The 27,360-nt window shown below is 35.5% G+C and overlaps 1 protein-coding gene across 2 annotated transcripts in view; it reads left to right on the forward strand.

Moving 5' to 3' along the window:
• LOC130247004 (cytoplasmic dynein 1 intermediate chain 1) overlaps positions 1-27,360 on the forward strand; it is a 160,043-nt gene that overhangs the window by 89,649 nt on the left and 43,034 nt on the right. The gene's annotated exons all lie outside the window — the stretch shown is intronic.

Here is a 27,360-nt window from a genome sequence, read left to right on the forward strand (position 1 = left end):
TAAGATCTCTGTGCCTGCTGCCTAATGTCCTGCCGGTCCTGTTTTCAAAATAAGAGTCCCACATCAAAAGAATAGCGCAAACTTAGATAAACTTAAAATAAGGGAAAAAGTTATCATTGTTATTATCTCACTGGGAAACGTTATGGCCAATCAAACACAGCCTGGGGCGTACACAGCCTGTGTGCATCGTAACTAGTGTTGGTGAAAGTTACTTTGGAAAGTAATGCATTACAATATTAAGATACTCTCCAAAAATAACTAGATGTGTTACCTAGTTACTTTTTATGGTAAGTAATGCGTTATGTTACTTTTGAGTTACTTTTGCGTTACTCTTTCCTACCAGTTTTTTTTCTTTCTTTTTTTTAAATAGAGGAGCTCTGCAATTAACAACACACTGTATAACCTACACCTTTATTTGCCTTACCTAGTACCTTAAAAACCAACTATTTTCTCTTTTTGTTAATTTGATTTCAAGAGTTCACTTAGATATTGCTTGACACTATTAGCAGGTTTGTCATGCCGTCCTGGGAGAGAACACTGAGCTCGGAGATAATTGATCCCCGCCTGGCCAATTAGCATGTAAGTGGGTCCGAGATCAATTAGGTTTCGAGAGCTCCCCGTTAAAAAGAGGAAAAGGAGGAGATGGGGTGGAAGGGGGGATTCTTCCAAAACGAAGATAAGGCAGTAGGGTGCAATTGGTCTATTTATCGAAAGCTTGAATCAATCTGATTGTATTATTACTGATTACGGATGAGAGACCAGCCATGATCAATCATATTGCATGCTCCTCTCGAAATTAGTTTGTAAAACTTCACTTATTAGGTGTAGGTTTGAGTAAAATGTTCATTCCAGAACAATACATTTCATCTACATTTTAAATAGAGGAGCTCTGCAATTAACAACACACTGTATAAGCTACACTTTTATTTACCTTACCTAGTACCTAAAAACACATTGAATAGTAATAATGTAAGATAATGTTATTTTCTGATAACAAATGTGATTGATCAGAGCCCAGAGCTCTACATGCCGTATATACAGACTAATGAAAGTTTAAAGCAATGTGTTTGCTCCTTTCGTACTTCTTCTCTTATTAGTGAAGTACAAACCATTTTTAAGTACAATTCCTTTTCTCCCATGTGCTTTAATTAATGAATGCATTCTCTCATCCCTATTTTAATTCAGCAAATTACTTTTTAAAAGCTAATTAATGAAACAAAGAAGTAACTTAAAAGTAATTACATTTTTAAAAAAGTAACTCAAATATTATTACTTATTTTTTTGAAGTAATATGTTACTTTACTTGTTAATTAGAAAAGTAATATTATTATGTAACTCACATTACTTGTAATGCGTTACTCCCAACACTGATCGTAGCAGTCAGTATTTTGTTCTAATGGAGTATATGCACATGGACTTTTAATTTTCAGTCAGCCAGCCCAAGAGCTTCCAGTAAACTATTGCTTCGTTACAAAATAGCCATGTTTAAGATCTGATTTCTTTAAAGATCAGTGATCTTCACTGCCTGATTGACATACGATATAAAGTGAGTATCAGACCGGGCAAGAAGCACTGCATTGAATTTCATTTTTGTCTTTAAAATATGGAAATGTATTTTACCCCAGTATTTTCAATGGAGTTTCTGCACTAGCCTGCTGCTGCTGGGGACGCTAATGTTTGCACGGTCAATCTCATTTTCTGCTTGAACAACTAAATGAATGCTTAAGTCTATTTAACTGAATGTATTTTAATTATATTACAACATTAATGCTGTAAAAGGAACCTTTTAAAATGTAAAATAGTCGCATAAACCTTTCACCGGAAGTTTCTCATTGGCTGAAATGCACAATTCCCATTGGCTTAACATTCGCAGTATTTGCATGAGAATGATGAAACAATGGGGTTTTATGATCTGAGTATGTAATTTCTATATACATTCAACTAAGCCTAGGTATATAATTTTTTTTCATTATATGACACCTTTTAAAATTGTAGTACAAACTTTGCAGTAAGCAGCTCTCTAATACCCCATTCCGAATATACTCCTTTTAAGCGCTTCACAATAAATTTATACCAAAATGACCTAATTGGAAAGCTATGATAAAGGAAGTGGTCTCCTGACTAAAAGAGAGATGTAATGAAGCGACCACTTCACATGACGACATGCGTTTAAATGAGCGTCAGGTGATATTTAATGAAAGGTGTGCTCTGGCCTTGGAGAACCACACAACACTTTATTACAGCGTGTGTCCGCTCCGGTCAGGCTGAAAAAATCCTGAGGTTTGTGTGTAAAACAGATCTGGTGTCGGGTTTGACGCTAATTATAAAAGACTCGGGGTTGAGAGTTTTTTCAGGGAGACGACCAAGTTAGCAAGTCTGGGAGGCGACAGCCTGGTGCGAGGGAGAGATATTAGAGAGACATTTCTGTAATAAAACGATGTGGCTCACCACTTCCTAATCCTACCAGCCGCATGTGTTTGCCCACCCACACCGCCTGCCTGTGCTTTTACAGGGCACTCGCACATCGACACAAACACAACCAAAACACTCACACACACCTAATGCACATGTTCATAAATGTTCAGTTTGAATATTTATAACGTTTTTACCTCATAACTGAGAATATGGAGCCAGATCGGTCTCAAAAATAATACATTTACAAAATAAAATTCATACATGCACAGAACAATTCACATTTACAAAATCCCATTCACAAATTCAAAACACAAGTCATAAATTCAACACACAATTTGTCAATTCAAAAGTAAAAATCATGAATATTTTTCGCCAAATGATTTGGATTTATGAATCGCGTTTTGAATTTACGAATTGGATTTGTGTATTAATGAATCGGATTTTGAATTTATGAATTGGATTTGTGTATTTATGAATCGCATTTCGAATTTATGAATTGGATTTGTGTATTTATGAATCGCGTTTTGACTTTACGAATTGGATTTGTGTATTTACGAATTACCTTTTGAATTTACGAATTGGATTTGTGTATTTACGTATCGCCTTTTGAATTTACGAATTGGATTTGTGTATTTACGAATCGCCTTTTGAATTTACGAATTGGATTTGTGTATTCACGAACTGTGTTTTGCATTTACGATTTGGATTTGTGTATTTACGAATCGCCTTTTGAATTTACGAATTGGATTTGTGTATTTATGAATCGTGTTTTGAATTTACGAATTGGATTTGTGTAGTTACGAATCGTGTTTCGAATTTATGAATTGGATTTATGTATTTATGAATCGTGTTTTGAATTTACGAATTGGATTTATGTATTTACGAATCGCATTTCGAATACATGAATTAGATTTGTGTATTAACAATTGTGTTTTGACTTTACGAATTGGATTTGTGTATTTACGAATTGCCTTTTGAATTTACGAGTTGGATTTGTGTAATTATGAATCGCATTTTGAATTCACGAACTGGATTTGTGTATTTACGAATCGCATTTCGAATACATGAATTGGATTTGTGTACTAACAATTGTGTTTTGACTTTACGAATTGGATTTGTGTATTTACGAATCGCCTTTTGAATTTACGAATTGGATTTGTGTATTTACGAATCGCCTTTTGAATTTAGGAATTGGATTTGTGTATTCACCAAATGTGTTTTGCATTTACGATTTGGATTTGTGTATTTACGAATCGCCTTTTGAATTTACGAATTGGATTTGTGTATTTACGAATCGCCTTTTGAATTTACGAATTGGATTTGTGTATTTACGAATCGCCTTTTGAATTTACGAATTGGATTTGTGTATTCACCAAATGTGTTTTGCATTTACGATTTGGATTTGTGTATTTACGAATCGCCTTTTGAATTTACGAATTGGATTTGTGTATTTACGAATCGCCTTTTGAATTTACGAATTGGATTTGTGTATTTACGAATCGCCTTTTGAATTTAGGAATTGGATTTGTGTATTCACCAAATGTGTTTTGCATTTACGATTTGGATTTGTGTATTTACGAATCGCCTTTTGAATTTACGAATTGGATTTGTGTATTCACGAACTTTGTTTTGCATTTACGAATTGGATTTGTGTATTTACGAATCGCCTTTTGAATTTACGAATTGGATTTGTGTATTCACGAACTGTGTTTTGCATTTACGAATTGGATTTGTGTATTTACGAATCGTGTTTCGAATTTATGAATTGGATTTGTGTATTTACGAATCGCGTTTCGAATTTACGAATTGGATTTGTGTATGAAGAATAGTGTTTTCAGTTTACGAATTGGATTTGTGTATTTATAAATTGTGTTTTGAGTTTACGAATTGGATATGTGTATTTATGAAACGTGTTTTGAATTTGTGAATTGGATTTTGTAAATGTGAATTGTGTCGTGGATGTATGAATTATATTTTGTAAATTTAAATCTTATTTAGACTGATCTGGCTCCATTGAAAACTGTATAATCATGGTCTGAAGTCAAAACTTGGCAAGCCACAAATGTTATGTAGAGTTGAAGACTAAATTATTAGCCCTCCTGTGAAATCTTTAGATGTTTTTTAACGAACATTTTCACAGTATTTCCTACAAAATTGTTTCTTCTGGAGAAAGTCTTATTTATTTTAGTTTGGCTGAAATTAAAGCGCTTCAGTTTTTTCCCCTGATTGGCTACAGAACAAACCAGTATATCTAATAACTTGCATAATAAACCTAACTTGCCTAGTTAACTTTATTACCTGGTTAAGTCTTTAAACTGCACTTTATGCTGAACAATAATGTCTTGTAAAATAGCTTGTAAAATATTATGCACAGTCATCATGGCAATGACACAAGAAATAGTTTTTTTAGAAATTAGTTAATAAAACTTTTATTTTAAAAAATGTGTTGAAAAATTCTTCTCTACGTTAAGCAGTACTTTTTAATAATTTTGTCTTCATCTTAAATATGCAAAGTAAAAAAATATAAATTATTATATGAGGCAGATACACTCCCCAGAATTCAATATGATTTAACATTAATCACTAAGACTGTGTTGTTATTTATTTATTTAGTGTAGCAGCATAACAATACAATATTCCAGCTTAAAAGAGGATACATTTTCCACTGCCAGTCATTTCTCTTTTTTTATACAATATATATAAAGTAACAACAATATATAAAAAGTAACACAGTGTAAAAAATAAACAAGGTAAATAATAACAATGATGATAAAATAATAATGTAAACAAAATTAATAACAAAATCTACACAATTCGGGGTAGGTTAAATATTCACCTAATCGTCAAACTCTATACTAAATAATATTAAATCTTTATTCTTAGTCTGAAGAGGAGAGTGTGAGAGAAAGCTTACTGGTTATTAAATTAGAAAATGCGTACACAGCAATTATTTTATGCTTCTAGTAACCTTACATATTCAGTCCATTTGGTCCAGGTATTTCTAAATACATTCATTTGAAGGGAAATTGAAATTTTTCCATAAAATAAATGTCATATACAGTACAATTACTAACCACTCTTGGATTGTAGGGGATACAGGAAGTAACCAATGCCTTATGATCGCTTTTTTAACTGCAGTTATCAATGTCAAATAGACATTTCTCAAACCTGGATGTCAGAAATTCCTAAAAATAAAGCCGCAAACTGCAAAGGTAGTGTAATATTAAATATTCTTTCCATTACTTTATACTTATCCCTGGACACACCCAAAATATATGCCAGTGATTGGCTTCCTGGAACCCATGCAGAATTTAGTGTCCATTCCTGCAGTATATGCTTTTTGTTTTGGTGTATTGAAAAATATGTTAAGGCATTTCCACCCAAATTCCCGCCACACATATAAATTAATACATTTTGATGTGAATTCACATACGTCTAACCAATCTTCATTCGACATAACAAAATTACCTTCTTTTCCCCATTTTTCCTTTACATATTCAGTTGAGTAGAACATGGTGTTATTATATAAATATATAATCTGATGCACAGTATACAGTGTACAGTTTGATCTTATGATGTGACTAGCTCAAGATAGCAATGTAAATTATCTAAAATGTAATGCAGTAAATGAGATTAATATTTGTGCAAAGTGCTGCAAGTTTCACACTTACATTAAATGTGCATTTTAAAATGGCAACATGTGCCAGACATCTTCACATTTGGTTTTCCTCCAAAATAAAAGTTCAGTGGTTTGTTGTTGTAAAGATTAATACATATTAGTAATGTAGTTTATTTTTTTTAAATACTACAACAAACTTTTATTATTGTGCGTTTGAAGAAAATTGAATACATTATTTATGAGACCACCTATTTTCTCTTTTTTATTTATTTGACTTCAAGAGTTCACTTAGATATTGCTTGATGCTATTAGCAGGTTTGTTATGCTGTCCCAAGAGAGAACCCTGAGCTCAGAGATAATTGAGCCCAAGGCCGAGGTCAGGTAGGTCTTGAAAGCTCCCCCTGTTAAAAGGAGGAAAAGGAGGAGATGGGGTGGAAGGGGGATTCTTCCAAAATGAAGATAAGGCAGTAGGGTGAAATCGGTCTATTAATTGTAGGCTTGGAATAATCTGATTGGATTATTACTGATTACGGATGAGAGACCAGCCATGATCAATTATATCACGTGCTTCTCTCGAAGTTAGTTTGTAAAACTTATTGGGTGTGGGTTTGAGTAAAATGTTAATTCCAGAACAATACATTTCTTTAAGTTTTAAATAATAATATTTAAATTTTTAGCATTTTTTAAGAAAATGATAATTGGCCAGAAAGTCTAATATTTTCATTTGTTGAGATTAAAAAAAGGTTATTCCTGTAAATATTGCTTTCTTAACTCTTCAAAAGCTAAAACATCAGTAGTGTTTTTGTAAATTGTACATGATACCGTTTCTGTTATTTTATGCAACCACTAAAAGCTATGCTAAATAACAATATTTGTTAACCCTTTAGTTTAAAGGGCACCTATTTTACCCCTTTTACAAAATGTAAGATAAGCCTTTGGTGTCTCCAAAATGTGTCTGTAAAGTTTCAGCTCAAAACACCCATCAGATCATTTATTATAGCCTCCTGAATCTGCTCATTTTGGTATCTCAGCACAGTGTAGCTGTTTTGTAGCCTGTGGCTTTAAACGCAAATGAGCTGCTTCTCCCCGCCCACCATTCCCATGTGTGTCTTCTCATCATGCGTTACGTCAGATAAACAGCAGTCAGTGATAGAGACAGACACGGATGAAGCTGAAATACAGCTCTTAGTCAAAAATTCCAAGTCAGTTTATTTCATGTATTTGTTGTGGAGGTCATTCAAGCCTTTCTGAAACGATGAGTCTCACACAAATGCCATTTGCCGTACACACACACACGCACACACACACACAAACACACACACACACACACACACACACACACTCACACGCACACACACACACACATGCATATATTAGCGTTTACTGACACCATGCGGCTGTGGTGATAATAGCGGTTAAGTATTACATAGCTATTTTATTGTCTTTATTATAAACATGCTCTGTTTTAAAAACGTTTTAAACTTTAAAACTTATCAAAATCACAGAGAGTTGTAACTAATATTTGAATCCTAGTTTATTTGCAAAAGAATTGCTCTGTGGACATGTGTATACATGTTATTTTAGAAACATGGTGCCTGTCAATCAATTCGGTGGGCGGGGAAGAACGGTCAGAAGACCAGAGGGATTTGGATCCTTTTTTAACATCGAGAAAATTTTAAAAGAGACACTTGTCGGGTTTATATCCCTCCAATATGACAGTGGACACACTTTACCTACACACAGTCCTGTCCAAACAGGTTACAGTAGTTGATTTTCATCATAGGTGCCCCTTAAGCAACAATTCACACCATCTTGGAAAAAGAAAACAGTCCTGGTGTATCCCAGTGGATAATGGGATGACCTCTTGCCTTGCCTTAGAAAAGATAACCTATTTTTTGAGAGACAAAATTAATATATTTTGGTCTATTTGGAAAATATTCTATGAGTTTTTGGAGAATCTAGATGGTGACTCTTCTCTTGAACTGACAGATATTAAAAGTAAATAGACAAATGTGTTATGCCTGTATTATTTAACATTAATATTGTTATTGTTTTTGTTTTCTCCTTTCACAGTGTGTTAAGTTATTTTGAATCTATATTATTCTTGCTGTATTTTTGTTTTTTACTATTTATTTTCATTTTATTTCATTTATTATTTTTATTTTTAGCTAAACTGAAAAATTAAACCTTTGTCAATTTGTATGACAAAGTTTAAAATAAAAATTGTTCATAAATAAAAAAACAATTTCACACCATTTACTACTGGCTTATTACCTGCTTATTAAGATATTAATTGTTTTATTAGCACTTATAAAGTATGATCTTATTCTACATCTCTAATCCTACCCAATACCTAAACCCAACTACTACCTAACTAACTAAGCTGCTAATTAGTAGTTTATTGAGCTAAACTCCTAATAGTTTGTTAACAGCATGAATTGTACATTAAAATAAAGCATGACCTAATATTTTTATCCAACTTTACATTTCTGCAACAAAAAAACATGGGATTTAATGATTAAACCAAGTAATGTGACACTAAAACCTTCAACATTTGTGAAAAGCGCCTTGTATGTTTGATCGCATTGTCACATACAGTCATAAATCAAGCCTCTTTTGGCCAGCCATTTTGTTCTCCACGCCTCAGTGCCTACACGAAAGATGGGATGTATAAACAGCATCTATAAAAACACAAGATGAATAGCACACAATGGCATTTCACAGCTTTTCTTCAGTGCGGCCTGAGGTTCAAGCATGCCGTTTTCATCATGAGGAGAGCAGTGGAGGGAGAAGCACAGGATCTCCAAACATTTGGCCGCTGGCTGGAGATGAAAGAGCTCGGGCCAATTTGCAGAGATATAGTTTTTCGCTCTGGGCTCTGTTCTAAACGGCGGTCCTCCCTGCTCACTAGATGGCTCTTAATGTGCGAGCATGTTCAGCCGTTTAACCTCTCCAAACCGCACTGATCTTATTCCTCTGAGGTGCACATACACACACACATGCAGCTCATCCCCCACACGCTCCTCTCTTCTTCTCCCTCTGCGGCTTGCCTCACTTTTGGCAGGCCGCGCCATGGAGTTCAGCAGTTTTGCAGTCATTTTTCCAGATTTACCCACAGCCGCCACTTTCATGTGCTGGATATTTCAGAAACCCCCCCCTTCCAGCACCGCTGTCTCCCACTTTTCCCTCTGTTTCTCTTTTTGCTCTTCCATCTAGACCTCTTTTGCCACATCTCTCACTTCTAAAAGTTTAGCTCTGCTCTAAAGACTAGCACGCTGCCTTGGTGTCTGCACAGATCAAGTAGTATAGATACCCTAATAAAAATACTCTAGTAGATGTAATACACACCCCTATTTAAATATTACTTGTGTAAATGTAAAGAAGAACTTGATCATTATGTACTTTCATGTTAGGATTTGAATCAGTGAATCATTACCTGGTGACTCTGACTGGATCATTTGAATCAGTGCATTGTCAACTGGAGGCTCTCTCTGACAAGATCATTGAATCAGTGAATCATCAGCTGGAGGCTCGTTCTGAATAGATCAATGAATAAGTGAATCATCAGCTGGACGCTCATTCTGAATAGATCATTGAATCAGTGAATCATCAGCTGGACGCTCGTTCTGAATAGATCATTGAATCAGTGAATCATCAGCTGGACGCTTGTTCTGAATAGATCATTGAATCAGTGAATCATCAGCTGGACTCTCGTTTTGAATAGATCATTGAAACAGTGAATTATCAGCTGGATGCTCGTTCTGAAGAAATTGTTGAATCTGTGAATCATCAGCTGGATGCTCGTTCTGAAGAGATCATTGAATCAGTAATTTGTTAACTGTATACTTAATCTGACTGGATCATTAAATCAGCGAATCATCAACTGGGCACTCGCTCTGACCAGATCATTGAATCAGTGAATGATGTGCTGGAGACTCGTTCTGAATAGATCATTTGAATAAGTGAATCATTTACTGGAGATTCATTCTGAACAGGTCATTGAGTCAATGATCATTTGTATCAGTAAATTGTTAACTGGAGATTTACTCTGACCAGATCATTGAATCAGTGAAAGATAAGCTGGAGACTCACTCTGACTTGATCATTTAAATCAGTGAATCGTCAATCTGAGACTGACTATAACCAGATCATTGAATCAGTGAATCACCAACTGGAGACTCTTTCTGACTGAATCATCTGAATCAGCGAATTGTTGACTGGAAATTCACTCTGACCAGATCATTGAATCAGTGAATCATCGGCTGGAGACTCATTTTGACTTGATAATTCTTATATCAGTGAATTGTCAACTTGAGACTCAGTGTAATAAGATAATTGAATCAGTGAATTGTTAACTGGAGACTCTTTTTGACTATATCATTTGAACCAGCGAATTATCAACTGGAGACTCACTCTGACCAGATCATTGAATCGGTAATCAACACGAGACTTACTCTGACCAGATCATTGAATCAATGAAAGATGAGCTGGAGAATCATTCTGACCTGATCATTTGAATCAGTGAATCATCAACTTAAGACTCACTGTAACAACATCGAGTCAGTAAATTGTCAACTGGAGACTCTTTCTGAAGAGATCATTTGAATCAGTGAATTTTTAGCTGTAGACTCACTCTGACCAGAACATTGAATTGGTGATAGATGAGCTGGAGACTCATTCTGACTGGATCATTTGAATCAGTGAATCATCAACTTGAGACTCAATGTAACCAGATTATTGAGTCAGTGAATTATTAACGAGTGACTCTTCCTGACTATATCAATTGAATCTGTGAAAGATGAGCTGGAGACTCTTCTGACTGGATCATTTGAATCAGTTATTTTCAGCAACTTTAGACTCACTGTGACCAGATCATTGAGTCAGTGAATCATAGGCTAGAGACTCTTTCTGATCCAATCATTTGAACCAATGTAATTGTAAATTACAAATTTACTTTGACTGGATCGTTTGAATTTCTCATTTGATTTATTGCTGGATACTCGCTCTAATCACATCATTGAATCAGTGTATTGATAACTGGGATCTCATTCTTGCTTGATTATTTGAATGGGTCAATCGTTAACTGGATTAACTGGACATTCAATTTAAATTAATAATCTGAATCCAACAATTGTTAACTGAAGACTTTTTCTGACTGAATCATTTGAATCATTGAATCACTGAATCGTTATCTAGATACTCATTCTTACTGGATCATTTGCACATTCTGCACATCCACGATGCAAATCTCCCATTCCAGCACATCCCAATGGTGCTGTATTGGATTAAGGCTGGTGACTGGGGAGGCCATTTGAGTACAGTGAACTCATTGTCATGTTCAAGAAACCAGTCTGAGATGATTCACACTTTATGACATGATGTGTTATCCTGCTGGAAGTAGCCATCAGAAGATGGGTACACTGTGGTCATAAAGGGATGGACATGGTCTGCAACAATACTCAGGTAGGCTGTGGTGTTGACACGATGCTCAGCTGGTACTAATGGGCCCAAAGTGTGCCAAGAAAATATCCCCTCACACCATTACACCACCACCAGCAGCCTAAACCATTGATACTAGGCAGGATGGATCGATGCTTTCGTGTTGTTAACGCCAAATTCTGACCCTACCATCCGAATGTTGCAGCAGAAATGGAGACTCATCAGACCAGGCAACATTTTCCCAATCTTCTATTGTCCAGTTTCTTGTTCTTAGTTCTTGTTCTCAGTTTCTTGTTCTTAGTTGACAGGAGTGGCACCCGGTGTGGTCTTTTGCTGCTGTAGCCCATCCACCTCAAGGTTGGACATGTTGTGTGTTCAGAGATGCTCTTCTGCAGACCTCGGTTGTATCGAGTGGTTATTTGAGTTACTGTTGCCTTTCTATCAGCTCCAACCAGTCTGGCCATCCTCCTCTGACCTCTGGCATCAACAAGGCATTTGCACCCACAGAACTGCTGCTCACTGGATATTTTCTCTTTTTCTGACCATTCTCTGTAAACCCTAGAGATGGTTGTGCGTGAAAATCCCAGTATATAAGCAGTTTCTGAAATACTCAGCCCAGCCTGTCTGGCACCAACAACCATGCCACGTTTAAAGTCACTTAAATCACCTTTTCTCCCCATTCTGATGCTTGGTTTGAACTGCAGCATATTGTCTTGACCATGTCTACATGCCTAAATGCACCGAGTTCCTGCCATGTGATTGGCTGATTAGAAATTTGCGTTAACGAGCCGTTGGATAGGTGTACCTAATAAAGTGGCCGGTTAGTGTATACTAACCCCAAATATTTAAACTCTCCATTTTAAATATGTCTGCTTGAAAATGCTTCCTACAAAGACAGCTCGGGATGTTTTGGAATGCAGCTCGCTTGTCTTTTCTTCATTTCACAGTCTCTCTGGCTGTGGATGGCCTGCAGAAGGACACTCCTTTTCAGACGCTTGTGGGATATTTCAGGGCTGGTTTTGGTTTGTTTTGGGGGCTCTGGGTGGCGTGATCTTGACTCTCTGCTCTCTGCTGTTCATATGGCCTCATCATCTCGGCAGGACCGACCCGCCAGTAACATATCATGACCTTCTAAAGTGACCACATCAAGAGCACACCCCAAAAAAACGGCTCAACGATACTGTCAGCCCTCATCTGCATCGCCCGCGTTTTATTGATATCATTTATATTTTACCCAGGATGACTCGGTGTGAATGCCTGAGGCTCGCTGGCATAGAGGAGAATTGGACGGATGCCTGTTCTGCATAACGCTGGTGGATGGAGTTGCATGTGCTCATAAAGCTGAGTGTAGGAAGGCTTCAAAACCACTAGCAGCTTTGAGACAGTAAGAGCACAGACCTCCAGTCCACTATGGGTTTATTGCCTACTCATGTATCCACTGTAAGCATTACTTAAGGATGGGTCATGATGGTTGACTAGATTTTTTTTTATTTTATTATTTATTTATTTATTATTATTATTATTATTATTATTATTATTATTATTATTATTATTATTAGGTCCATTTATTTCTAGTAGCAATAGCTAATAAAAAGCCAATTTAATAAGCCAGTTTAACATCACGTAATGTTCACCAGAGTGAAAATTGTATAATACAGTTAATAATTATAATAAAAAGGAAACTATGGCTTTATTGCCTACTCATGTATCCACTTATAAGCATTACTAAGATAGGGCTGGGTTATGAAGGTTGACAAGTTTTTTAGATTTTTTTTCTTTTTTATTATTATTATTTTTAGAAAATGTTTTTGGTCCATTAATTTGTAATAGGAATAGTTAATAAGCCAGTTTTGGGCCAATTTAATAAGCCAATATTAACATCACATAACATTCACCAGAGTAAAAACAAATATTGTATAGTTAGTAATTATAATAAAAAGGAAGCCATGGGTTTATGGGGGTTTTTTTTTTTTGGTTTTTTTTTTAAGGTCAATTTATTGGTAGTAGCAAGATTAATAAGTCAATTTTTGGGCAATTTAATAATAATAAAAAGAAAGGGGCCATCACGGTGGCGGAGTGGGTAGCACAATCGCCTCACAGCAAGAAGGTCGCTGGTTTGAGCCTCGGCTGGGTCAGTAGGCTTTACTGTTTGGAGTTTGTATGTTCTTCCCGTGTTGGCGTGGGATTCCTCCGGTTTCCCCCACAGTCCAAAGACATGAGGTACAGGTGAATTGGGTAAGATAAATTGTCTGTAGTGTATGAGTGTGTGTGAATAAGAGTGTATAAGTGTTTTCCAGTGATGGGTTGCGGCTGGAAAGGCATCCGCTGCCTAAGACATATGCTGGATAAGTTGTCGGTTCATTCCACTGTGGTGACCCCGGATTAAAAAAGGGACTAAGCCGAAAAGAAAATTAATGAATGGATGAATGATTGAAAAGGAAGCTATGGGTTTGTTGGGTTTTTCAATTGTTTTTCTTTTTTTTTTTTTTTTTTTTTAAATGGTGTTTGGGTCCATTTAGTTGAAGTAGCAATATTAATAAGCCAATTTTACATCACGCTTACCAGAGAGAAAAATGTATAGTATAGTTAATTATTCTAACACCAAACATTAACAAGAAAAGTTGTTGATGTTTGTCTGCCATTCTCTTTTCAATGATGTAATTCTTTCTGCGGGAACAGGGTGCACAGATGTATCTAATTACATATTTTGACAGGCAGGTAGGACAGCCTATCATAACGTTCGGCCAAAACATTTTGATTGGATGAACTTTTCTTGGTCATACTCCTTCCACAGAATATTAAAAATACATATAAATGCATTTTGACCATTTACTTTGATGATTGCTATCAGGATGTGAAGAGAATTTCAACCAGCATAACAAAAATGATTCTAAAGAAAATCATGTAATGTATTTGTATTATGAATTTTGCAATATTTTAAAGTTCATTCATTCATTCATTTTCTTGTCGGTTTAGTCCCTTTATTAATCCGGGGTCGCCACAGCGGAATGAACCGCCAACTTTTCCAGCACATTTTTAAGCAGCCACAACCCATCTCTGTGAAACATCCACAAACACTCATTCACACTCATTCACACGGACAATTTAGCCTACCCAATTCACCTGTACCGCATGTCTTTGGACTGTGGGGGAAACCGGAGCACCCGGAGGAGAACATGCGAGGAGAACACACGAACGCAGGGAGAACGTGCAAACTCCACATAGAAACGCCAACTGACCCAGACGAGGCTTTAACCAGCGACCTTCTTGCTGTGAGGCGACAGCACTACCTACTTCGCCATATATTCACCTATATTTTAAATATCAAACCGAGGTGTAATTATGCAAGTTGTTCATTAATCAGCTTGAATTTACTGTATGTAATTGCACAAATTGTAGGCCGAAAGTGAAGGTTTTTGAGCTTTATTTACTACCAATGTATGCAAACTGAAATGAATGACGCACAGTTGAACATGTTGACTTGAATCAAATATTAAATCAAGGTACACAAGAAATGAACAAAATCTTGAATTAGAACAGAATCCACTGTCATTTTGAAATTGAATTGAATAAATCTGATGTCGTTTAGGAGAAATAATCTTATTTTTTCACAAATGAACTGCCAGATCAAATCAAATTGAGTATAAAACATCAGTTCCTCAATGTTAAACTAAGAATAGTGTTCATTCACATTGACTCTTGTCCTGAGGTAAAAGCGAGCGAGGCCAAACTACCCGCATTCACTGGCTTCTCCTCCATTGTTCTCTGAAACGGAGATATGGTATTACACGGCCTGTGCCAGTAACCGCATAGTGACAAAATCCGTGGGGTGCCGTTTGGGAAAAAAAAGGAGGTAGGGAGCGAAGGATGCTGGTGGAAGACAGAGGAGTGCATCTGGAGCTGATAAGCTTTGCTGAGAACCACATGATTGTGGTGCTTCAGGAGGAGGCGGCAGTGAATGTACTGTCTGTTACACAGTCATCTTCTCCCTGACAAATGGCTCCAGCCTACTTTTTTTCTTCTATTTTCCCCACAAAAAAGGGGGCAACAAAGGAGGGAGTGTTCCTCATGCCATCTCTCCTCACGGGTTAGTCCTGTGGATTATCCCATACTAAACATTTCCCATTGAAATGATTGTGGCCGATGCACTTAGCCCCGGTTATGTCCATTAAAAGGATAATATGCTGAAAAAAAGATTGATTAGATTTACTACATTTTTTAAGATGAGTGGTTACAAAAAGTTCACATGGGCTTAAACAAAATAATTCAATTTAATAATGTTCAACTCATTCATTTTTTCAGTGTAGTGTATTGCCACAGGACATACAAGATGTAAAGCTGACTTTCTTTCTAAAGTACATTTACATTTAGTCATTTAGCAGACGCTTTTATCCAAAGCGACTTACAAATGAGGACAAGGAAGCAATTTACACAACTATAAGAGCAGCAGTGAACAAGTGCTATAGACAAGTTTCAGGTGTGTAAAGTCTAAGAAGCAAAGCATTAGTAATGTTTATTTATTTATTTATTTTTTTGGAGAGAGAACAGTTAGTGGTATAGCCAGAGAGGCAGTTACAGATTAGGAAGGAAAGTGGAGACTAGATAGTTGAGTTTTTAGTCGTTTCTTGAAGACAGCAAGTGACTCTGCTGTTCTGATGCAGTTAGGGAGTTCATTCCACCAACTGGGCAGATTGAATGCGAGAGTTCGGGAAAGTGATTTCTTCCCTCTTAGGGATGGAATCACGAGGCGACGTTCAGTCACAGAACGCAAGTTTCTGGAGGGCACATCTGCAGAAGTGAGAGCAGATAAGAAGGAGCAAAGCCAGAGGTCGCTTTGTAAGCAAACATCAGAGCTTTGAATTTGATGCGAGCAGCAACTGGCAGCCAGTGCAAACGGGTGAGTAGCGGAGTGACATGTGCTCTTTTGAGTTCATCAAAGACCACTCGTGCTGCTGCGTTCTGAAGCAGCTGAAGAGGTTTGATAGAGTTAGCTGGAAGCCCGGCTAGTAGAGAGTTGCAATAATCCAGTTTGGAGAGAACAAGAGCTTGAACAATGAGTTGAGCTGTATGTTCAGATAGGAAGGGTCGGACCTTTCTGATGTTATAGAGTCCGAATCTGCAAGATCGAGCAGTTCTAGAAATGTGGTCAGAGAAGTTTAGTTGGTCATCAATCGTTACTCCAAGGCTTTTTACCATTTTGGATGCAGTAATGTTTGCCCCATCCATCTGGATTGAAAAGTTATGGTGTAGAGTAAAGTAAAACATTAAATAAATAAAAAATTGGTCACTCTTTATTTTAAGGTACAATTCTCACTGTTAATAAACCATTACCATTGCTTCAAATTTTTTTATTTGTTGCTTATTAGTAGGGATAAGTAAGATAAGTAAAATAAGATCATGCTGAATATACTTTAAAATAGAATATGTACTTTAATGAATAATATACATGCTAATAAGCAACTAGTTAGTCCCTGTACTGAAGTATTACTGATTTTTGTATTTTATTTTATTTCTTTTACCTGAACCTGTACTCACTGGTTCATAAAATCTTGAAATTATATATATAAAAAAAGATTTCAAAAATATCTACAGGCAAAAAATAATATTTGCTCTATGGCTCTTAATGATACTGACACTGACATCTTGTAAAATGATACCCGTGGCGCCTGACAGCAAACAAAGTATCGTAAGAAGCTAAACAAGTGGTCATTGCAAGAAACTGAACAATATTTATTACACATTTACTGTTGAATCAGTGTGTCATTAGTAAAGTGTCATTGCCTATGGACTATAATTTCCGCTAAAAGTTTTCTTTAAAGGGCACCTATGGTGAAAAATCTACTTTTCAAGCTGTTTGGACAGACATATGTGTAGGTATAGTGTATAGACCGTCATATTGGGGTGATATAAACACACACAGTCCTTTTTTTTTCAATTTAGCAACATAAAAACAGTGGACCAATTGGAGTGGTATTCAGATCGACCGCAACTTTACACTTTATGTAGGAGTGCGGTCCCCCCGCCCACCGAATTGATTGACAGCTGTGTATTAACATGTCCCGGTAGTCACGTGTATAATCATATCAACAAGACCAGACGTGCGCAAAGCAACCGGGAATAAAAGGTGTGTTCAGTTTGCTAGGATCATCAATCATAATCATATGTGATCAAGAGTGAGTTTCACATGTTTAAAATGTAGTAAAACAGTGCACGTGTGTAATGAATTACAGGGATTTACTTCAGCGATACTTCATCAGCACAGCCGCGTGTCAGAACAATTATAAAAGAAGACGCTTCAATCCCGGTTTGTGGACGTTAAATCAGGTTTATTCTGCTTACTTTAAGTCTGTCTGTTGTCTGACGCAGCCGAGGGAGGAGATTAAGGCACGCAGAAAGGCACGTAGAAACGGTGGGCGGGGAGGACTAGCCTTAAAGTCACAGTACGACAAAACAGCCCCCTACTGCAAAAATGTATTAAATAAAATCTTGCAAAAGGTATAATTAAAAATCTGATGGGTGTTTTGAGCTGAAATTTTACAGACACATTCTGGAGACGCAAAACACTTATATTAAATCTGAAAAAAGGGCTAACAGTAAAAGTGTTTCCATCATAGTTTAGGCGCACATTTTCTTGTTGAATAAAAGTTCTACTCAGTTATGCGCATGTTTTTTATGCGTATTTTCAAAAGTTGTGCGCATCTTGGCGTTTCCATCAATCGTTTTTTTATATGCGCATATGTAAAAGGAGCATTAAAATATGTGGGTGGAAACATAAGGCTACTGCGAGAAATACCGCTTCGTCTTTAAAAAGGGGAGGAGACCGACAGAAACTCAGAGTTTAGAGAATAAAACCTGCTCCTGACCAGGTTAGGTTTACAGAGTAAGTTACCACGGTAACTGACTCTGAGATAAAGTTACCTCTTTCAGAAACAGGCTTGACTTACCCTGCTTTCTTGAGTTTAACAAACCTGCCATTTTGAAACGGAAAACCCAGAGTTTCTCTCATTTCAGGGTTAAAATACTCTGAGTTTTCACTTAACCTCCTTTCTGAAATAATCCCCTGATCTAAAAAGCAAAAAAGTTAAATTCAAGACCTAATTGTGCTTTTCACAATAATTATTATTCCAAAACAGCTTTACAATTGGTTAAAAAACGTATATCCGCAAAGCAGACTGTGTGTTTATTGGCCGCAATGATTCCTAGTGAGTTTACAACAATGATAATTGTTTTTAAACTTAATTTAAGTTTTTTTAAGCTTATATTAATGTTGGACTCTTATTTTGAAAATGAAAAAGGCAGGGAGACTAAAGACCACCGCATCATGTATTTACATTGTTTTCTAGATGTGACAGCAGGGACTGATGAGCTGCGGGGTGTCAGAGCAGAGCACATTAATATTCATGACCCTTCCAAATATGGTCAAAACAGAGCTTTTATTCATGCCTAATGGCTTAGTCCCTTATTAATCAGGGGTTGCCTCAGGTAAATGTACCGCCAACTGTTTTACGCAGCGGATGCCCTTCCAGCCAGGACCCAGTACTGGGTAACACCCATACACTCTCGCATTCACACACACACACTCATACCCTAAGGCCAATTTAGTTAAACAGTTCACCTATAGTGCATGTTTTTGGACTGTGGGGAAAACCGGAGCACCCAGAGGGAACCCACTCCAACACAGGGAGAACATGCAAACTCCACACAGAAATGCCAGCTGGGACCCAACCGGGACTCGAACCAGTGAATCTTGCTGTGAGGTGATAGTACTAACCACTGAGCCACTGTGCCGCCCCACTGAGCTTTTATTCTAGAGGTAATTCCTATAATTATAAATGAGCAAACTGAAAAAAACGGTTTCTGGAGGATTTCTGAATTTAGCCACAGAGTTATGTAGAATCAGGGATGGGGAGTATTTATAATACATTTATTTCAAATACATATTTTAAATACAAAATAGTATTTTGTAATTTGTATTTGATAGGGTTTATGAAAATGGCTTAATATTTTGTATGAAAATACTTTAGTGTCTTGTATTTTTGTATTTTTAAAATACTGTAAAATACTTTGTAAGAAGTCTACATTGCTGCTTTTTGGTGCCAAGGCCTGAGATCATACTAGAAAGTTCATTCATTCCTTCATTCATTCATTCATCCATTTTCTTTTTGGCTTAGTCCCTTTATTAATCTGGGGTCGCCACAGCGGAATGAACCACCAACTCATCCACGATCTGTTTTATGCAGCGGATGCCCTTCCATCTGCAACCCATCACTGGGAATCACATACACAATCATTCACAAACACATACACTACGGACAATTTAGCCTACCCAATTAACCTGTACCACATGTCTTTGGGCTGTGGGGGAAACCGGAGCACCCGGAGGAAACCCATGCAAACGCAGGGAGAACATGCAAACTCCACACAGAAACGCCAACTGACCCAGCTGAGGCTCAAACCAGCGACTTTCTTGCTGTGAGGTGACAGCACTACCTACTGCTCCACTTTAAAATTATGCATCACATACAAAGAAAGTAACAGGGGGAGATTTGGGAGCAAGTCAAAAGACAAGAAAATAAGACAAACAGCATAAAAAAGTCCTACAGTGGCGATACCCATACAAAGCTTCATTGGCTGTTTCAAATGCCAGTAGCTGATCTGCAGATGCTCTTTATAGTCAATTACAAACGTTGACAGTTAATCAGTATGAGACAAAAATATTTAATAATACTCCAGTCAGTTTTGATGGCAGCAAAAACAGCTTTTTTTTTTAGATATTATGTTTTAAATTGCATATTGAAGAGTACAATTGCAAAAATAAAACATGATTTATGAAAATGACTAAAACTGGAAATTTTAGTACTTTTCAGAAATCGTGATTTTACATTGAGTATTGAAGATTTCAATTGAAAAAATGTTGAAATATAAGACTTTTAAGAGTTTTCACAACCAAAAGAAAAAGTACTAGATTCCAACTCATTATCTGCATGAAATGGTTTTTACAGTGATTAAAGGGATCATCTTCAAGACAGGACTTTCTGTATGAAATTTGTACAAAATCTATACTAAAATCAAAGAGAAAAAGACAAGTTACATTTTTATGAATATCTACTCATGTTTTGAAGTGAATGAGGTGCAGAGAAGCTGACTTTAACTTGCTCAGAGAAAAGCTGTTGCTATCAAACAGTTTACTTCACTAATTCAGTTTAATGATGAAGGGATTGATCAAATATGCCTACTGTTTGATGCTCCCTTGTAAAAGTATTTTGTAGTATTTTCAAAATACAAAAATTCTGTATTCTGTATACATTTGGGCTGCTGTATTTTGTAGTTTATTTTGGTACACTTAAAGTTGATGTATTTGGTATTTTATTTTAAAATACATTTCAATGTATTGTTGCCCATCCCTGTGTTGAATAACTGAATAGAATAACTGTATGTAGATATCAGAGAACAATTTAACATTGACTCAATGCACTCTGTAGTAATACCATGTGTAAACAGGGCCTAAAACTACTGGGAAAAATCACATTTAACAATATATTAGGACAAATGAATTCCAGTAGCACAGACGTGCATGTGGAGCACAGTGCTTGAATGTTGTTGTTTATGGGCTTTCAGTAAGTTTTATCAGGACTCGCGTGTTGAAGACAGACAGATCTTAACCCACGCTCTCCATATGGTGTGAATATACAGCCTTTTCATCCCTTTTCCTCTCAGCGTCTTGCGCCTCTGCCATGTTTAGATTATGACTTTAAAGAGAGTTCAAATGCTTGTCATATTTATCTGCGCTTGGTTATGGAGCAAAAGGTCTCTCTGGATTTATGTGGTTACGGTAATGAGGGAAGTGTACATCAGATGTTTTATAAACTGAGATTACCCTATGACATGCTATTCATCATTGAAAGTCATTCGCATTGAGTCAGTATTGTCCAAAGCAGTGATTTTTATGGAGTGATGTGCTCAAAGTTCAAACAGTTTAGTGTTTGACCCCATTTGGTGTTTGACCTTCTTGACCTTTTCGAAAAGTTCAACATTGTGCCTGGAGTATTGTTAGGTTGTGTTTTTCTGGAGCTCTCGTGCACGATAATTTCAGCAATTTCTGTTTGTCCTTAAACCTCAATTCAATTGTAATAATTAAATCTAGTAATTTATAACTTATGTTTTGTATATTTGTTATATTTATATTTGTGTAAATTTGTCTATGTTGTGTGTAGTATTTATAGTGGTGCCAAAAAAATTAGTCACCAATGATCATGAAAATAAAAGTTTGTTTTGACATAATGCAATCTGCATATAAATACACACAGGCATGCATATATTTGAGAAAATATTTATTTATATTTAGATTTAAATTCTATATGTATATGATACAGATTATATATAAATTTAAATGTCTATGAAACAAAATTGCTTTGTTTTGTTTTATGTATGTGGGTGTATCACATATACATAATATATATATATATATATATATATATATATATATATATATATATATATATATATATATATATATATATATATATATATATATATATATATATATATGTATATATATATATATGTATATATATATATATATATATATATATATATATATATATATATATATATATATATATATATATATATATGTATATATATATATATATATATATATATATATATATATATATATATATATATATATATATATATATATATATATATATATATATATATAAACACACACTTATGTCAAAACAAACTTTTATTTTGGATGCGATTAATCTTTGCTCAGCACTAATTTATAGTATATACCTTATAATTACTAATAAATCAATAAATAAATTAATAATTTGTTAACATTGTATTTATTTAAACATTTTTTTGTATTTCTGTTTTGATTTAATTTCTATGGTTATTTCTAATGATATTATTAGTAATTGTATCATATTTGATCATTTTAATAATTCATCTATCTTGATTTTATAAATATAAATATCAGTTTATACATTAATATACACATAAATATGTTTAATTACCTTACTGTACTCAGTTTAACTACATTTTTCTGCCTTTTATTGAAACAATACATTATGAATGTCTCTTTTTTTCTCCATTGCCCAATACTTTTAACCAAGAATATATATTATATAAAATTAAAGCCATAATTATTAGCAATTTTTCTAATATTTCCCAAGTGCTGTTTAACAGAGCAATTTTTTCACAGTATTTCCTATAATATTTTTCCTCGTGAAGAAAATCTTGTTTATTTTAGTCTAGCTGGAATAAAAGCAGTTTTCAATCATTTTAGACTTAGCATTATTAGCCCATTTATGTTCTATGACTTGCCTAATTAACCTAACGTGCCTAGTTACCTTGTTAAGTCTTTAAAGAGGACCTATTATGCCCCTTTTTACAAGGTGTAAAATAAGTCTCTTATGTCCTTAGAGTGTGTATGTGACGTTTCAGCTCAAAATACCAAACAAATAATGTTTTATAACTCTTAGAAACTGCCCCTTTTAGGATTTCATCCTAATTGGGCCATTTTGGTGACTGTTGCTTTAAATTTAAATGAGATTGTGCTCTTTTCAAAAGAGGGCGGAGCTACAAATGCCTGTGTCAGCATAGTGGCAGATTTTAAAAAAAGAACAACGTCCTATGCTAAAGAAGGAGAGATCACTTAAGGGGCGGGGCTTTCCCCTTCTGATGACTTCTACAAAGAGAGAGTGTCAATCAAAGTGTTTCTGCAGGCTGTTTTTATGAAGGGGGATCATAAAAAATAGAATTAATACATTTATACCAATAGAAGCTGGTTATATTCACAGACTGTTGCCACATAACTGTTTAAACCCCTTATAAAAGTGATTTTTGTATAATAGGTCTCAGGGGCGTCGCTAGACCCAATTTACTGGGGCACGTGCCCCAGTTAAAATCACCAGTGCCCCAGTAAATGCATTGAGATATGATTTACTTCATATGCAAATGTATTTATTAAGAGTGGTAATTCCGAAATAAAGACGTTATTCTCTATGTGCAACCGAACCAACGCTGGTGAAAGCAATGTGTGTAATCAAAAAGCAATCTAACGCTTCTCCACGTGTGCGCAGAGAACCCGCGTGCCTCTCGTACGCGCTGCTCTTCTGCCGGTGCGAGTTAGTTACCGAGCGAGTTAGTGCCGGTAGTTAACATGCGTGCCAAAAAAGCAGGCTACTTGTCACACGCCGCTCATGTGTTCTAAAACCGTCGTAACAGCCTTTTTTGTTTAGCTAGTCGACAAAACTAAAGTTTAAACAATATGATGATGATCTTATTAAGCATGCCTCCTGATTTTTTTTGTATGAAGCAAAAAGGAGTAATGAGGAGTCAGAGGGGTAAAGACTTAATAAACCTTATTCTCTGCCATGTGTCAAGTCTAAGACAACAGATAATTCTATAACACAGAATTATATATCTTATATATCATAATTCTATATCTTTTTTGTATTTTATTGAATTGTCTATAGAATTTCATTCAAATAAAATTTATATTTATGCAAAAGATTTCTTAAATGATCTTAGAATCACTCCAGTTGTGATTATTTAGAATAATAATTGTATAATAACAAGAATACTTTTATTACGTTTAATACGTTTATTAAAAAAATTATAATAAATAAATTAAATAAATAAATAAATAAATTTTTAGCTTAAAGTGACATTTAAGGAGACCTATCAGTGGCGTTGCTAGACATAAAGCTCTACTGGGGCACGGGGCATATATATATATATATATATATATATATATATATATATATATATATATATATATATATATAGTGTGTGTGTGTGTGTGTATGTATATATATAAATATATATGTATATATATATATATATATATATATATATATATATATATATATATATATATGCCCCGTTGCCCAGTAGAGCTTTATGTCTAGCAACGCCACTGATTGGTCTCCTTTAAATGTCACTTTAAGCTAAATACTAGTATCATGCGAAATAAATAGTAAAATATTATGTACTGTCTTAATGGCAAAGACTAAAGAAATTAGTTATTAGGAATTAGCTAACTATTATGTTTAAAAATGTGTTGAAAAAAATCTTCTGTCAATTAAACATCACTTGGGAAGTATTCCATCAAAACTACCTCAGCAGTCTGCTATTCTGCAAACTCGGTACGTCCAGGAACAGAATGCAGACAGACAGAGGTTGCTGCAGGACACAGTGATGCTCCGCAGCAGACGAGTCTGACAAAAAACACAGAGACGCTCATCATTGGCTGCTGTCCGGACGGCTCTCCTGAGCTGGAGTTTCAGGTTACGATACTTCATTAAGTCTCTGATTAATGGCTTCATAGTGGAGTTATTACCCTCTTGTTGTGGTGACCCGGGCTCATGTTCATTAGGCCAGTAATGAAGCGCTGGTCTCTGACACAAGACTGAAGCAGAGAAGGAGAAAGAGACTTGGTTCAGAGGTCGGCTTGTGGCTTTGATTGAAATAGCCGTGTATTTAAGCAGAAACGTTCTCCGTTCTCTCTGTGTGTTAGTATTCAGGACCCGCTGATCATTAATCACCCAACCGAGATCCTTTTTCTAGCCGTACTGGCAATCAGACTAATCAAGACTCGAGTGAAACTTTTCAACCTCTTAAAAGATACTAATCAATTTATTAAGTGAAATGTTGGCTTTTGATGTCCAGTGATTGTATTATTGCAGCCGGTGTAGTGGGCTTGCAAGTATCTGCTTTCCATTTGATTTTCTACAATAACACTGTGGTTAGGGGTGGGAATCATAAGACATTTAAAGCTAATACATTTAAAGCCGTTCCTGTAGAAGGTGACTTTTTAATGACTGTTTATTCATTGTGTAACTATTCATATTTATATATATATATATATATTAGAAGCAACATTATATGGCAACACTTTATTTTAATGTAGAAATCACACTATTAATAAACAATGAACTACACCACCTGACAAAAGTTGTCGTCGATCCCAGTTGTAAGATCAACAGATAATAACTTGACTTCTAGTTAATCATTTGGAAATGTGTCAGAAGGTACATTTTTCTGATGAATCATCTGCTGAACTGCATCCCAATCATAACAAATACTGCAGAAGAGCTATTAGAACCCGCATGGACCCAAGATTCTCTAAGAAATCAGTCAAGTTCGGTGAAGGAAAAGTCATGGTTTGGGGTTATATTCAGTATGGGGGCGTGCAAAAAATCTGCAGAGTGGATGGTAACATCAACAGCCTGAGGTATCAAGACATTTGTGCTGCCCATTACATTTTTAACAACAGGAGAGGGCAAATTCTTCAGCAGGATAGCGCTCCTTCTCATACTTCAGCCTCCACATCAAAGTTCCTGAAAGCAAAGAAGGCCAAGGTGCTCCAGGATTGGCCAGCCCAGTTACCATACATGAACATTATTGAGCATGTCTGGCGTAAGATGAAGGAGGGGGCATTGAAGATGAATCCAAAGAATCTTGATGAACTCTGGGAGTCCTGCAAGAACGCTTTCTTTGCCATTCCAGATGACTTTATGAAGTGATTTAAGTCATTGCACAGATGTATGGATGCAGTCCTCTAAGCTCATGGGAGTCATACACAATATTCATTCTGTTCCCACTGCACCATGACTTCATATTCTAAACTGTACATTATTTCTATTACGTGATGAGACTTTTGTCTAAGCAAAGTCAGACCTTACTGTCCTAAATAAATCATTAAAAATCAAGGCATGATCATATTTTATTTTAGTAAAATAAGCATAATCTAGAGGCCTTTGCCTTTCATATAAGTAGGCCCACATGGACTCTGCGCACGCAGCATTCCGCAGATTTCCGCAGATATTGAGCCCATCATTGATTCTACTTGTGTACGTTTATATTTATTACATTTTTTAATTAATTTCAGTAAAATTATTGACTAATATGAAAATGTTTATATGATTTATTTACAATACTGTTTGTATAGTCATATTTTCTGTCTTTTAGTAGAGATATTATATAGAGAACTTGATTTGTTCACCAAATAAAGTGGATCTAATTGTATTTTCATTGTAAACATTAAATACAAGTTAAAAGGAATTACTTTTTAGTTCATATATTAAGTTTTTAGTTATGATACTCCCAAAATCATTCCGCATAAATCCACAGATTATGTACAAAATTCTGCACAGAAACAGCAAAAAAAATTCTGCAGATTCTGTCTGGCCCTACATATAAGCCACGTCTGATACCAAATGATCAACTAGAACTCAAGTTATTATTTGTTGTTCCTAAAACTTGGATAGGCGACAGGACTTTTATCAGGTAGTGAATGGCTTTGAGTCACCAAAAGGAATCAGCTCAATAGACTCATTTGATTCAGAATTGGTTGAATTTTGTATAGCCTATTGCACTGCATGGTTTTGATTTGCCAAAAAGAACTGATTCGTTAGAGTCGTTTGTTTGTGAATCCTCTGGATAGCCCTTGATGTGCTGGATTCACTGTAAAGAAATGGCTCTAAATGGTCATTTGTATTCTTATCTGACTATTTTGTGGCTTTACTCCACTAATAATAATTATTTCCAAGAGTCATTAGTTCATGAAAATTATCTGCAAAGTGTTTTGTTTTTGTTATACATGTGTGACAATCATTACCACAAACTAACATAATGTGATTCGTTAAGTAAATGAAGTGAACTGAGTGTGAATAAGAGCCAGTTCTCTGTATTTTTGCAGAGTCTCCATCAGGCCACAGTCAATCATACAATCAGCCCCATGTATTTCTAAATCTTTCAACTAATCTCTGGTCCAACCATCAAACAGTTTTGTCTTCTTAACGTGTTTAAACATTGAACCAGTATGGCCTGCGTGTCCTGAGTGTAAATAAACTCAACTCTCCTTTATTTTT

This window comes from Danio aesculapii, chromosome 19, assembly GCF_903798145.1.
Source record: "Danio aesculapii chromosome 19, fDanAes4.1, whole genome shotgun sequence".
Taxonomy (NCBI): domain Eukaryota; kingdom Metazoa; phylum Chordata; class Actinopteri; order Cypriniformes; family Danionidae; genus Danio; species Danio aesculapii.